The sequence below is a fragment of the Zootoca vivipara genome, chromosome 3 (genome assembly GCF_965207765.1).
Source record: "Zootoca vivipara chromosome 3, rZooViv2.hap1.1, whole genome shotgun sequence".
Classification (NCBI taxonomy): Eukaryota; Metazoa; Chordata; class Lepidosauria; order Squamata; family Lacertidae; genus Zootoca; species Zootoca vivipara.
In genome coordinates this window covers 68,822,631-68,836,527 of record NC_142586.1, presented here as the reverse complement: position 1 = coordinate 68,836,527, position 13,897 = coordinate 68,822,631, and positions in this window count along the sequence as shown.

Below are 13,897 nucleotides of genomic sequence, written 5' to 3'. Positions count from 1 at the left end.
AGAGGTCTATCTTCAGATCAAGGTCAATAGTTTTGCATAAACTTAGAAGGAAGATGAATTCACTGTTATTATTTAGGATTCCTGAAGTGTGCTTTCGCTCAATGAATTTCAAAAATCATTTATGGAGAATGTAAACATAGAAACTGCATAGAAACTCTCTTCAGTTTCCCCCAACATACCCACATTCTTGCACAGAGATGCGCATGTGCTCCAGAACACTTCATACAATCAAAGTATCTGTTAAGAATGTAATTGTCACTGTCCTTACTGCCTGCATTTCATTTCCCCGTAACCTCACTGTTTACAGCCCTCCCCATATCAGTAAATAGCATTTTTAGCATCTAATAGAGTAGACTTTAGACCAAATAACTTGTGCTGTGTATCTAAGTTGCCACAAGATTCTTTGATACTTTATCAAGTCTGCAGTATAGCAGGGCTGCCAAACTTATCCCATTCCACTGTGTGGCTCAATGGCAGCAAAAGATCTGTCACTGTGGCTTGTGACTCACTCCAGCACTGCAATTAGAAAGAGCCACACCTGATGAACTTTTCCCGCCCACAAAGCTCTGAAAGATACAACAGTCTTCTTGTTCAGCATGGGCTTCCCTTCCCTTCCCCTGAAAACCCAATATATCATTTCCCTTTGGGTGTGGCAGCATCTCACAAAGTATCTCCACCCCCACTCCCCCACAAATACCAAGGTAGAAGAGCATTTTATTTGTAAAAATTATAGGTCAGGAACAAACATCACAAATGATCCATTTCAGCCTGTGGGAGTCACTAGCACCCTTCACAGAAATGTCCCTCTCATTTTCTTCAAAGGCTCATGTGGAAAAATGGTTGCATGGTCCCATCAATATTTAATTGCAGCATCCCATTGAAGTTAATGCTACTTAGGCATTTAAGTGCACCTTTGAGTCCCATTTAATGATGGGTGAACACGTCCTAACATGTCTTGTAATTAATTTGGTTTTTTCTAAGCTTTCTCAGTAAAGCTTGGATATGACAAGCATTGGGGAGCTTGCCCCCTGCGCCCATCAATCCTTCCAGTGCCACACTTTCTAAGAAAATTTACCATTGAAATGCATATTTTGTTTGTTTGGTTCAATATGGTGTGAGCTATTTTACAATGGAAATATGGAAATAAAAACATTTCAATAAATATATTAGTCGGTTGTGGGGAATACAGTGCAACTACTTTATTGCTAACATATTTCAATGCCAGATTATTATTATTATTATTATTATTATTATTATTATTATTATTATTACATTTAATAATTATATAGTCCTCTTCTACACAAATGTTTCATGACTATATACAATAAAAATAGCAAAAAACAGTTTAAACAACAGATTCTGCATGTTTGTGTGTGTATCTATATCTCTTCTTCTTCTTCTTCTTCTTCTTCTTCTTCTTCTTCTTCGATCACTCGTAGCTGAGTAAGATTGTCTTCCACAAACACGGTTTTAACAATGAGTCTGTAAGTGACTGTGGAGGCCAATTCTGGGTCCACACGTCCTTCCACAGTGGGGACATAGGTTTCCGGGTGGGAGTTGATCACAGTGTGGATTTGCCAAGTGTCCCTTCCTCTTAGCATGTTTCTACCTTGCGTCCTGAGTTCAAGTGTCTTCAAAGTCTACAACACCTTTTGTAAAGGCTGTTCTCCAACTGGAGCGCTCGCAGTCCAGTGTTTCCCAGTTGTTGGTGTTTATACTACATTTTTTAAGATTTCCCTTGAGACAGTCTTTAAACCTCTTTTGTTGACCACCAGCATTACGCTTTCCATTTTTAAGTTTGGAATAGAGTAGTTGCTTTGGAAGACGATCATCATGACCAGTCCAATGAAGTTGATGTTGAATAATCATTGCTTCAACACTGGTGATCTTTGCTTCTTCCAGTACACTGATATTAGTTTGCCTGTCTTCCCAAGTGATGTGTAAAATTTTTCGTAAACATTGTTGATGGAATCTTTCGAGGAGCTGGAGATGCCGTTTATAAGTGGTCCATGTTCCACAAGCATATAGTAAGGTATCTATATCTAGCAATACATAAAATAGCCATGATGGCAGAGAACCACTTGTCCAGTTGCAAAAGCCCATCAAAACAAACATGTATTCAGTTGTTTCCAGAAAGTGCAGACAGTGCAGACCTGCTATATTTAAACAGGAATGCACAGCACAGAGGCAGCTACATTGAAAGTCCTGCTTCTTAGCAATTATGAGAATGTTTGTGAACATTCCATTGCATGAAATAGCCATGCTTAATATGTCAGGATTCTGGGGATTTTTAGTTAAATAGTTAGATGTTGTAATTTATTGTTGCTTTGACTGTTGCTTTGCTGTTTTAATTGGAATTTTAAGTCCTCTCAAGTAGTTGAAGATGCAGGTTAGCAGTATTTCTTAGATTGAGGGAGAAAAATAAAAAAACAAGTTGCAACAATCCTTTTCCATACAGAGGCACCATTCTATGTATGACAGAAAGGCAGGCACACCTGCGTGAAAATGGATAGTTACACTATGGAAATTGCTTCCACAAGATGTGGTGATGGCCAACAACTTAGACAGCTCTAAAAGGGCATTATGTAAATTTTGAGAGGATAAGGATAATGAATAGTATTTTCGATGGCTACATGCTACCTCAGGGGTCAAAAGTCCCATGTCTCAAAATACCAGTTCTTGGGGAACAGCGATGTTCTGGTCCTGCTGGTAGGTTTCCCATAGGCTTCTGGCTGAACACTTGGGGGAACAGAATGCTGAGCTACATAGGTCCTTGGTCTGCTCCAGCAGAGCAATCCTTATGTACTCGTGACGGCAAGAAAATCCAGTCCCTTTCTATTTCTGTTGCAAGAACTGACTGACTCTAGAATTTATGCTTCTTTAAAGCACCGTGCCCAGTTGCTTTGCCACAATCTTCTGCCCTTCACCTAAATGGAGTTTACAGAGCAACATGACGTTTTTCACACGCCACACATTTTCCTCAGATAATATTGAAACTTCACAGCAGTTAGCATAGATCATGTGAAACGGAAGCAACAGCTGTTGGTACGAATACAGTACGCCTTTTCTAAAAATAGAAAGGTGGATGTTTTTCACAGAGGTTACTTGCTGCAGTGTCCTCAAGGGCCATGGCTTTGCTCAAGGGAGTCGCAGAAATGTTCAACAATTACTTTTGATTCAATTATTTTAAAACGGACATAAAAACAGCACCGGGAAAACCTTTATATAAACGTCGTAAACCTTTAGAAATGAAGGTTCTGAGGCTACAATCCTGTTACGGCATAGTTTTTAAGGTGCCACGCAAAATGCTTGCAAGTTGTTTCTGATGCAACAGTATAGCCTGGTGAAGAGGAGGTCACCTTAAATAGTTGTGTAGAAAATGGAATTTCTGCAGGGGTTGCTTACAATTCAGTCTGAAATTCCCTCTTCGACACAACTTTTGAAGATGTAGGAACTTTTCTGCCCTGCTTCTAGCATGGGTACCCTCTGCAACTAAGCCCTGGATATGGAATTCAACACTGCATTAAGGTAATTGCTCAACCAGTCGAAGTATTCCTGCGCGCCTGATAGAATGATCCACCAACACCCCCCAGAATGGATTTGAATGGATTTGAATGAGGGATGGGGGCATGCAGGAGGAGGAAAATCCCATTGCATTAGCAAGAATCCTTGTGCTGGCTTCTGCTAGTGCACCAGGATACCGTAGCTGAATCTGTCTCAAAGCTCTGAAAGTAAGCTCAAAGGGGAAGTTCTTCTTAAAGTGTCTTCAAAAAGGACTTGGGCTTTCAAGACTTGCTTTTCATCCACTCCTGCATAATATTCTAGGGTCCATACTTAAGATGCATATTATAATATCTAAAACCTACCAGCCCAAAGGCATTCCTGAGCATACTCTTTTGCATGTCTGCTCAGTAGCGAGTCCCACTTAATTCAGTAGGCCTTACACCAAATAAGTGTGAACAAATTGTCTAGATGTTCACACAAAACCAAGACCCACTGAATTCAATGGGACATACTCCCAGGTAAGTAGGTATAGGACTGAACCCTAAATTAATCTGTCATTTTGGAAGATTAATTCATACATTCTTAATACATTTTACAGCAGGGGTCAGCAAACTTTTTCAGCAGGGGGCTGGTCCACTGTCCCTCAGACCTTGTGGAGGGCCAGACTATTTTTTTTTTGAGGGGGGGGGGATGAAAAAAATTCTATCACTCACACATAACCCAGAGATGCGTTTTAAATAAAAGCACACATTCTACTCATGTAAAAACACACTGATTCCCGGACTGTCCGCGGGCCGGATTTAGAAGGCGATTGGGCCAGATCTGGCCCCCGGGCCTTAGTTTGCCTACCCATGTATTACAGTTTTATGATGACTTTGCATCTCCTTCTTTCTTGCAAAATCTCCCTCTCATTCCTATCAGTGTTTTCTTTTTGCAGTCTAAATGTTAAGTAATGCAGAGCAATTAGTTTGAATGTGATCATTTCTATCACGGAGAAGTGAACAACAAGGTGTGGTTTCCTTTCTTGGAAAGAGAGAACGAATGAAGATGGAGAGAAATTAGGCAGTCCACATAATATTGACGCAAACCAAACCTATTGTTTACCTGCCTCCCCCTTTACTGCTGATCTACAAATCAGATAGTGTAATTCACATCCCATTCCCAAATTGAGTAATTCCAGGCAGAGGTTCTTCATTGGCTGATTGTGAATCAGACATCCCAAGGGGGCTGAGGAGCCACAGTTGTGGTTTATTTGAGCCTCTCTCCCTTGACTTAAAAGCAGCTTCATCAATTTGTACTTAGATTTCAGTCCTAAGTACTGGGATGAAGAAAGGAAAACAACAACAAAGACATCCAGAAAACTCCGAGTGATCCTGCCAGACCTTGGGAAGTTAGATCCAACCACAATTGACATTCCTCAAACGAAAGGGGAAATAACATAGTAGCAACTTGAAAAGATGTCATCCTGGCCATTTAAATTTTCTTGTTACAGTTACTTTGGTGGCATGACCTTCCTAGAAACTGACGTATTCAGCTGTCTGCACAAGGGGCTCATTCATTGCTTCTCAGAGAAGGGAGTGTGTAGGGGAAAGACACTGCAGAATTGCAAATGCAGGAACTGGGAAGCTACAACATGTTCCCAAGGAAGCTTTGTACACCGGCAAAAACTTGACAGAGGGGATCTGCAGCTCAGAGCATATAATAGAATGCAAATGAGGAGCTGGGCAGCGGCAGAGCAGTGATGCTTGGTGAAAAAGTAGAGGCATTGTGCCTTTCTTTAAGAAAGGGGGGAACACCACGCAGCTCTCCAGAGCTGAACAAAAATAGAACAGACAGCTACTTCCTCTCTCCCCATTTCTCCCTGCTGAATATTTTTTTCCCCAGTGAATCTTGCATATGAAAAAAATTCAATGGACTTCTGAAATCAGTCAATGTGTGAGTCACCACCCACAACAGATATGAGCATTTGCTTTTTTGTTTCAGTTTGTTTGGGAAAGGAGTGATGAGCAAAAAAGGGAAAGAACAATAAGATGATGGGTATCTTTTAGAATGGGCCACTTTCAATTATCCAAGGACACTGTGGCTTTCTGTAGATGCCTATGTTTGGGCTGCCAAAAAGGAGAGGGTGGGAGGGACATCACCAGGGGAAGGGGGGAAAGAGAATAAATCCAGCTAATTGTAAAAGGCTTGAGAAAGTGGAGGCAGTCAGCACTGGCTTTGGAGCTGGGGGTGAAGGGGAAGGAACATGGACAAGTTAACTAGCTTCCAAGGGAGGGGAAGACTGATGTGTGGTGAGAGCAGGAGGACAGCTCACAGACATATGTCCACAGTGATTTTTTTAAAAAAATGAAATTTAAAAATGAAATTAACAGCATAAGCAGCCCTCAGTGGAAAACAAAAATTGAGGCTGAAGCCTGATCTGAACACTTTCATGCCGCCTTCCTAACAGATCTCTTGGGACCATTTTACAGCCCCACAAAGGTCAGAGGCTATTCAGTTAGTAGCCTGTCTTTGGAATGGCTTTGGCACTTGTCCTCCATTCCCAAGGGGAGGCTGCTCAGATTTGCTGGGTCGTTTACTTTTATCATACATTTCATGAATTTAGAAAGCCTGAGCTGCTGAAACTGAAAATATCTGTAAAATGCCCTGTCCTCAGCAAAACAAGGCAAGCCAATCCTGTTCTTCACCCCCCCCCCGACCTTTCATCACTGAGTAAAGAAGGGGCTGGTTCACATGTTTTGACTTGTGCAATGCAAGCACTGTCCCTTGGACAAAGTGGGATTTTTAAAACCCTAACCATAGCAGTGCCCCAGCAATCTAAAAAAAGGTTTGCATTTCATAAGATTGATCTGGGGGGCTCCGTCCCCTCAGCAGTTCCCTAAATTCTACCCAGGTTTAAATACAAAATAAGGTTGAAAGAACTGGAAGGCAAGAATGTTTTAATTTCAGACGCTCAACCAAATCAGGAGTTAACGTATTAATTTTATTTTAACAGCCGTTCAGTCATTTGCTTAGCCAGTATTAATGAACACCTTCGGCATGTTTCCCCAGATAAGGCTGTGATTCATGTAGTACATGTGACTCAGAGGCTCACCGGGGCAGAAAGGTGGCAACGAAGAATTGTTATTTTTCTTTTTCTTTTAAATCAACCCAGAATCCACTCCGTTCCTGTGGCTATTTTCATATCAGTAAATAACTATAGGTTTTCTGACCTAAGCAGTTCTGTTTGAGATGTTTGCAGCCTCAACGTTTTCTAAAATGTTACCAAATGATTAAACACAAAATCCTTAAATGAAGAGAGCAGGTTTTATTAAATATCCCAGAGCAATGTTGTTTGCCCGCTCTCTTGCCTAAGTCTGGCTGCTAGCTGATAAACGCTTTCGCTTTAAGATATTACTTATTAGCATGCCTGTATATTTCTACCTCACACAGTCACCCAAGGGTGATTGCTATCTGTTAATTGAATTCTGTGCCAGCAACGATGTCTTTGTGTGCCTGCCATTATAATTTCTGAGGATTGTAACTTCATTTCCTATTTACAAGCTGCAGAGACGTGTGTTGTATGCATGTACATGATGTGTGGTTCTGTGTGGTGAAAGGGCAGGGGAGGGAGAAAGAGACATAGATACATAAAATGTGGGTGTTTCCAAATGGGGGCCTCATATCGTAAATGGGCATAACAACATTTATTATTTTACTGATTTAACGTCTATCCTGTCCTTCCCAGGGAAGCTATGGGTTGTTGGCAACAATTCTTTTTTAATGTATTGGCTTTCCCCCAGAAAGGGTAAATTCAGATTAAAGAGGAGGAGTGATACAGGGTGGCATTCTGATGTCAGCGATGTCCCATGGATGCTGCAAGAAACTTGCATGTCCCAAAAGCACTGATTGCCACAATAAACACCCATCTGGAAGCACTCTCTGTGTGTTGGGAAAGAAGAGAGTTGTGGATAAGAAGTGTGTTGGGATAAGCAAAAATAGCAAATAAAAATGGGTCGATAAATATTGGGGAAATGAGGCAATCCCATTCCAGAGATACTTTAGCAGTTGCTCGGAGCTTAATTTGAGCCATGGCTTAGCCATGTTGCGCTGAATGCAACACATGTGAATGACTAATGGAAAATGATGTCCCGAAGCATCTTCAGAATTTCCCATTGCAGCTGCCACACACACACCTGGGATTAGTGGTGGAGGCTTCCAGATAGATCTGCCCCCCTGTGCTTCTTTGCCTAGAATTTCACCACTCTGAACACAGTACATGTGGCAATCTGGTGCTTTTGCAAGCAGGAGGTGCAGCGCTACGGCCTCTAAGGCAGTTAGTAAACTGCTTGGCCGGTGAACAGGATTGTGAAGTTCCAAGCACACTGCTGGAGTTCTCTCTCGATTCCCCATGAACTGCTTAGCACACCTCATCCATGCTACTGCATGGAGAGAAGATCTTGACATTTTAGCACATGTGCCGCAAAACAGGGAGGTGACGATGGGTGAGGACTGGAGACTGCTAAGCCACCAAAAATGTGTGGTTTGTGAGTTATTTACCTGCTGCAACCAGGGAAGCATCGCATGCCATAGTGCAGGGGTTTAAAGCACCTGTGTTGAATGCAGTATGTCCCAGGTTCAAGCCTGGTATCTCAAGGCAGGGCTGAAAAAGATGCCACTCTGAAATCCCAGAGAGCCACTGCCAGTCAGTGTGGACCGGGGGTAGGAACTGTTGGAAGATTCCATTCCACCTTTTGTTGCAGGCATGGGATTGTTGCATGTCACATGTCTGTACACTGTACAGATGTATTCTAGGCAAACTGAATTTCATTGCCAGGTGTTCAAGACCTGATATAGCTGTGAGTACTAATCTTCTTAGCAGACATGCTAACAATCCTACTGTTCAGGAGTGGAAAGCTCTGAAGCGCATAGCACGTTACCTGAAAGGTACTATGCACTCCAGACTGAGATTCACTAATCAGAAGTCTGGAGGTCTTGAGATATTTGCAGATGCAAGTTTTGGAAGTGACACCACAGATGGCACAAGCACTTCCGGAGTGTGCTACATGTATAACCAGTGTCTGTTTGACTGGTTGTGCAAGAAGCAGACGACAGTGAGCCTAGGTTCTTGTGAAGCTGAACTCAATGCACTGTCATATTCACTTATGGATTGTGAATGGTTGTTGCAACTGTTTGAGGATGTGAGAGTTAATGTGAAATGTCCTATACAGGTTTATCAAGACAACAGGTCCTGTTTGGCTTTGCTAGCTTCAGAGAGTTGCAAGCAAAGACCCAAGTACTTGCAGATAAAGTTACATCGTGCAAGGGAGTGTATCCAGAAAGAACTCATTCAGGTGTCCTACATGCCAGGAAATGAAATTCTTGCAGATCTGTTGTCTAAGGTTGTTAACAGGGAACAACTTCAGTTTTATGTACAGCAGTTGCAGTTAGGCTGAAATACTGCACCACAGGTTACATGGAAAGGGGGAGGATGTTGGAAGATTCCATTCCACCTTTTGTTGCAGGCATGGGATTTTTGCGTGCCACATGTCTATTTACATTCCAGCACAGACTGTTGGGTCTCGTGAGCGGAACTTCCGCTCTGTGTATTGCTTTTGTTTTGAGTCTCTCTCCGAGAAGACGGAAAGGAGAGACGACATGTTTCTTTGTCTTGATTTATTATTAATAAATCCGTAATTATTAGTATGTATCCACAAGCCTCAGGAACCTGAGGCTCAGAGGCCAAACGTGGTCCATGGGCTCCTGAATCTGGCCCTTGAAACTCTCTCTAGGTCAGGCTCCTCCCCAGCCCTGCTCCTTCCCACTTCTCAAGTGCTTTGAACTGGCCCTGCTGGCCTCGATACAGGATGGTGAAATGTGTGTGGTGCATGTGCAGAAACCTCTCACTTTTGGATGGGTGGACTATAGCCTCCTTACAATACCATGAGAAGAGTCACAAAGAAATCTGGGTGTTTTGCCCTCCAACAAAATCTGAGAAAGGAAAATAACTAAAAGAAATATTGCAGCCCAGCACTAGTTTATACATTGAGAAAGTTGGAGTTTCGTTCTCTGTGTTAAGGTGCCCCCCCCCACCTGCTGTTGTTTTGTGCTATTGTTTCTATAAGTTTTCAGTTGTCCTTTCATTTCTCTGTTTTAACCATTGATGTGAGCACCCTTGATGGTGGTTCCACTGATAGAGCATGAATACTTTAATAAATGCATACAAGCATTTATTATTTATTTACTGTTCATTACATTTCAGTCTTGCCCTTCCTCCCAGCCCAGGGCAGTAAATAGCAAAGCATGATCAAATGATACTTTTAAAAAGAAGGCCCTGCAGTGGATCAGCCCCAACTGGGCAGCACCCAGTTTTGGCACCACCAACAGAGGCTCCCCTGCTGATCTCAGGCTCGAAGATGGTTCAACAGATGGTCTCCTAACAACTTTCAGCACTGAGACTACAATTCTCTTAAAGTGGCATCATAGCACTTTAAATGTATCGTGCAGATGGGGCTCCAGTCCAGTTTAAAGATTATGGACCATAAAAAGAGAGAGCAGGAGCTTTGGAATTTCACATCCACAATTCACACCTGGAGAGATTCTATTTAAATAATAGTAACTATTTCCACATTTGCATCTATGCATATGAATTAGCATACAGAGATTTTATATAGATATGTGTCCTCTTTTGTCCTTTTGGGGATGGACATTTGACTTGAATATTGTGTTGTTCCTCTTTCCCTTTATATGTGCAAAGATGGGGTATATTTTCTCCCGATAAATAAATAAATATTGTCTGAGACTCACAAAATCCTGGAACTAGGCTGGGTGCTGGAGTAGAGGGGGGAGGAAAGTCCTGCAATGGCCAGGTGACTCGGAAGCAGCAGCTTCCAATGGAAATAGCCTCTAAGGGAAGCCTTATGGGACATCTGTGGGGAGATGTCAGATGGAGAAACACATATTGTTTTGAAGGACAGGTGGCTAGGCTAAATATGGGGATTGACAGATGCATTTTCTAAATTCAGAAAGAAAGGCATTTCTACAGATAAGGATCATCAGTGATTGCTAAGTGCATGCATATGGTACATTTCTAGCAAGATATTTGGGAAACACCGACCTGCACCCATTCGCCCCTGTCTTGTCACTGTGCAATATGATCATGGAATCTGTATAGTTTAAAATTAGCTCTTGACTTTTTTTTATTTAGTTGATAGATTTAGATCCTATCCTTCCCCCTACCCTTAATAAGAAAGACTTAACAACGTTGAAAACCAACAAATCAAATAATATACAATGGACAGCATTTTTTTTAAAAAAAGCCAGGGTTTAGCTTCCCATTGCATGCAGACCTGGAAACTATGGTTAATGGGGAACAAACAAGCCAGGATATGAAGATACTTGAGAACTGGCTTGTGTATGGTCTATTACCCACAGTTTGGGGGTTTGCATGTAATAGGAAACTCTGATTAAGAGATGCATCCTGTTTTCTTCAGCTACCTATATGGAACCAGATGCAAAACCCCATGCCCCACCACCCACCCACCCAGCTTGTGAACATCCTGGCTTACTAAGTCAGAAATTGATAGTATGAACCAGGTGCAAGAGTGCATTCAACAAGAAATAGCAGCAACCCCAGCTCTCTCATGGTGTCTGCAAAACATGCATTTTTGCACACTTTTGTGATTTGAGGACTGCACTGCAAAACTTAAAGAGGTATACATTTTGAAGGATAACTGTGTTTCTTGTTTTGGAAAGGGATAATTAGGTGCATTTGCATTGAAATGTGAACCAACATTCAGCAAACCTGCTGTGTTAGCAGAAGCCAGTACAAGGATTCCCACAAGCACAATAGGGCAACCCCCTCCTTCTTCTCCTGTTTGCCTCCAGGGACTCTGGGGTGTGGGAGAATCCCCCAGAACACTGCACAGGGGGAAGAGAGGGGAGATGGTTCCATCTGGCCAGTAGAAATGCTTGTACTGATGGTCATAACAGTGTGATGTTGAATTCCACCCGACATTTCTCTCCCATCTCTTATACGATACTGGCTGTGTATGCACCATACATTTAAAGCACAACTGAAGCACCTACCTCCTCACAGAACTACAATTCCCAGCACTCTTAGTAAATTATGCCTCCCAGGAATAGGGTGTGTGTTTTTAACATATGGTGCGTACACAGCCACACGTTTTCAAATCACCTATTTTTCATATTCCCGCGTATTTTGAAGTGTACCTCTTGAGTGTGTGAAGAGGACATCAGTGCTCTAAAGTGTGAAGAGGACATCAGACGAGATAGTTCTAGGCTGGATGAATTAGTAATCTGACTCAGTATAAAGCAGCTCCTGATATTCTAAAATCACTAGGAAGCCAATCCTCTTCTAACCTAACCCGTGCATTCATTTTGAAAAGAAGGACATTTGAATAATTTCTCATCAAAACTGAATGTTATAAATACTTGGTGTGCAGCTCCAGAAAAACCAAAGGCCACTCTGAGCTGTCCCATCTCTTCCAACTCAGTACAGTATCAGCATGCTGTCTACAATTTTCGCATTGCAGGCGATGTTCACTCATACGTCATTACAGTACATTTAACATTGCAGACAATGTTTCGACGTTAAAACCTCAGCTCAGTGACTGGAGGTTACAATAAATAAATAAATATCCACATATTTTATAAAGATTTGCATAATGAGCTATTTAAATGCAAGAGTTTCTAAGATATGTAAACAATTGGAAAAACTGTTTATCTGCAAGGCTAAAGGAAGCATCAATATATAAAACCATACCCACAATTCCTTGGGAAAAAACACACATGTGATTTAGGGGGTCAACCACAGCACACATTGTGAAAGTTTTCTTGTCTTCGGGAACTACAGTTTCTAAATACATGTTGCAATTCAGACAATCATACATTATCTAGGAAAAATTAGCAACTATTATCATTGAGCTGAAACAAAAAGCAGGGTTGTAATAAATGAGCATTAATTACTATTCAATGGCAAATGAAATTCCTATTGAATTCAGACATTGAAATGCACAGAAAAAGAATTCTGTGGAATCAGTACTATTATCTAGTACAAACATCAAATGAATTTCTCATTGTTAAAAATATAGGTTATACAGTATAGCTCGAAGGTCTGAAAACCACTTAATCTAGGCTTGCAAACAGTTGTTGTTAAGCACTGTATATACTAAAAATAACAATACAAACCTGGCCCAGTAGCAAATCAGCCACCGGTGCAGCTCTCTGAATTATATGCTGACAATATCTTACTCCTGTCAGCAATTGTACTGCAGCATTCTGCACTAACTGCTGCTTCCAGATCAAGCGCAAGGGAAATGACATTCTTGTTAGACGGCCAAAATTTTGCTTTGTGCTCCTTGGTAGGATGGCAAGCAGATCTAAAGCAACAGGTGCACAATAGGGTCAACCTTGTATTCGCAAGAACATGATTTGCTTCTTTGGCAATGCGTAGCCAAGTATGATTTTGAAGATAAAGATTAACACATCGGAAGAATCGTCCCATCAACACAGCCTTCAGGAAGATGATGTATTTCAGATGAATGTACAATACCCCTGTGGAAATTAAATTTGGAGGAAAGGGCTGTGCAGTTATAAAGTAGATAATACAGTTCTGCACCACTAGCTGTTTATAGTTCAGCGATTGAGGGTCTAATTGAGACCGTATAATTATCTCCACACTGTATAAGGCGAAAAGTATGTTCACTCAGAGGAGGCTGTTGATGGAAAGCCATGTGGGGAAAGGCTGAAACGTGCAGACAGATCAAATTTATATTTAATAGCTTTTTAACATTTCTTCCATAGATTTTTAATGATAGAAGCAGATGGCAATGAACACCATGTCAGGTGCTGTGTTCTATGTCATGGATTGTGGTGGCGACTATTTTAGGTCTTCTTCTCAGTTTAAGATCTTTACACCCAAATATTTTATGACAGCCATGATACATTTAAAATAATTTTAATGGCGGGAATGTGTGAAAATAAATATTTCATTAAGGGGACTGGAAGCCCTTATAACCATCTTGAAAGATTTTGTTTTGTCTACCTGGAAGCAAAAAAAAAAATCCATTTGCAAATACCAGTAATAGTAGTAGTAGTAGTAGTAATTTATTTATATCCAGTCCATATGGCTGAGTTTCCCCAGCCACTCTGGTCTGGGTGGCTACCAACAGAATATTTATCAGAATAGGACTTCCGGTTGACAGCAAGGCCATTTTCAGGTGAAGGTTCCTTCGGCTGAAGGGACAGTGGTGCATCAAAGGCAGGGGGAAACCACTATAGCGCAATGGACCCCCTGAAAGAACCCCAAATTGGGCTTTTGGGGGACTTGGCATCCGGCGGGCGCAAGAAGTGAGCTCCCCCCTCCCTAGCAAGCTCTGTTTTGAGCCCCAAG